The sequence below is a fragment of the Chionomys nivalis genome, chromosome 2, assembly GCF_950005125.1.
Source record: "Chionomys nivalis chromosome 2, mChiNiv1.1, whole genome shotgun sequence".
NCBI classification, from domain to species: Eukaryota; Metazoa; Chordata; class Mammalia; order Rodentia; family Cricetidae; genus Chionomys; species Chionomys nivalis.
This window is the reverse complement of record NC_080087.1, coordinates 71,541,833-71,543,351: the sequence shown is the minus strand read 5'-3', so window position 1 is coordinate 71,543,351 and position 1,519 is coordinate 71,541,833. Positions and strand designations below refer to the sequence as shown.

The window sequence follows — 1,519 nt, the reverse complement described above, 5'->3', positions numbered from 1 at the left end:
TCAGGCTAAGGCATTTTTCCTGCTCTTCTGAGCGGCTGCATCAGGCCTTGGAGTTTGGCTACTGTCTACAGTTTTGAGGCTTAGGTTAGAAGCGGGTCTGCCAGAGGGGCACGGTGAACCTAGAAGATCTCCACTACAGGTGAACAACCCATGGCCCTGTAGATTCTTCCAAGCCTGTGCACGGTAGTTGCTGAGGGGCTAGGCTGCTGCACACTTAAGGGCAGTTGGGCAAGGCTAGCTCAAACCTTGTCAGCGCTGTAGCCAGGGGAGGTCTTTGGGGCTGAACTGCTCTTCAGCCCTCTGCTGCCATGGCCTGCAGACCTAGAAGCCCACCCATGTATTGGATCCGCAGCAATGGCGGTGCAAGCCCGAGGTCCCCTGTGAGATGGAGCCTGGGACAGAAGTGCAGAGCAGAAGGAAGGGACTGGAATCCCGAGGACTCCTAGAAAAGTCAGCACCAGATTGCAGACCATTAACCTGAAAGCTTTACAACTCTTGAAGGTCCTAAGCCCTGTTCTAGGTGTTCTGACTGGGCAAGAGCAGTTGTAGAAGATGAAGCGAGGACCAGAGTTCACAAACAGATTGCAAGATACAAGAGAAAAGTACTCAAAAATGATTTTGAAAGAGAGAGAAAAATTATAATCTGGAAGCTCAGATTCAAAGGAGTCTCTGTCTTCAGTGCCAGCTGATGTGGAGACAGATGAAGGTGTCTTGATGGGAAGACAGAGGCAGATCAACTATGGGAAAAACACTATTGTCAATGATCGATATATTAAAGAGGTCCCCAGACACCTGAACAACCTGGAATGCATCCCAGGACCCCCAACAAATTTAAGAAGTATAGTCGGCGGTCGTGGACCAACAGATCAAACTCTGAAAGGTGGCTCTGCATTTTTGGAATCTTCCTGATGAAGAAGGATGCCGTTTACAAGAAATGGCAACATGGAGATCTTGGAGAAATGGGGAGAGAATTCACAGAAAGCAGCTCTGAGTGACAGACAAGTTCACAAGATAACTTTGATATATATGCTAGCACATGCACTAAAGTCAGACATGTAGACTGCCAAGAGGAAGACAAGTTTGATTTGGATGCTGTTTAACTGAACCCCAGAAAGACTTCTCTGCCACGAGTTAACTGCCACCTGGTGGCAACTCTTGGAAATACTTGGCTCTGCCTGGCCTGGAAGACTGGCTAAACATGAGCTCTGTGCATTTATATTTGTTTTCTCTGTTAAAGTGTTTATTTTCTCTTGATAAATTGTTTTTCTTGCCTTATTTTTATGTATGGTGAGTGTTACACGTGTTTTAAATTGTAAATGAAGCTAAATATGGTGAAGATTGAACCCTACTTCCTCCCCACCCCCAAGTTAGACAACAGGATACTTGTTTTCCACAGAAATTGAGACTTCAGTTGTCACTTTTCAGATGGGTTGGTAGTGGATTTTAACCTTGTGTTTATGAAACCAATCTTGAGTCAGCTGTCTTTATAGGTAACTGATGGCAGATCCAGTGACTTTGT

At 45.8% G+C, this 1,519-nt stretch overlaps 1 pseudogene; it reads left to right on the top strand.

The window, feature by feature from the left end:
• The first annotated feature begins 308 nt into the window (after window positions 1-308).
• LOC130870467 (histone RNA hairpin-binding protein-like) lies at window positions 309-1,135 on the top strand (annotated as a pseudogene).
• Window positions 1,136-1,519: the final 384 nt, after the last annotated feature.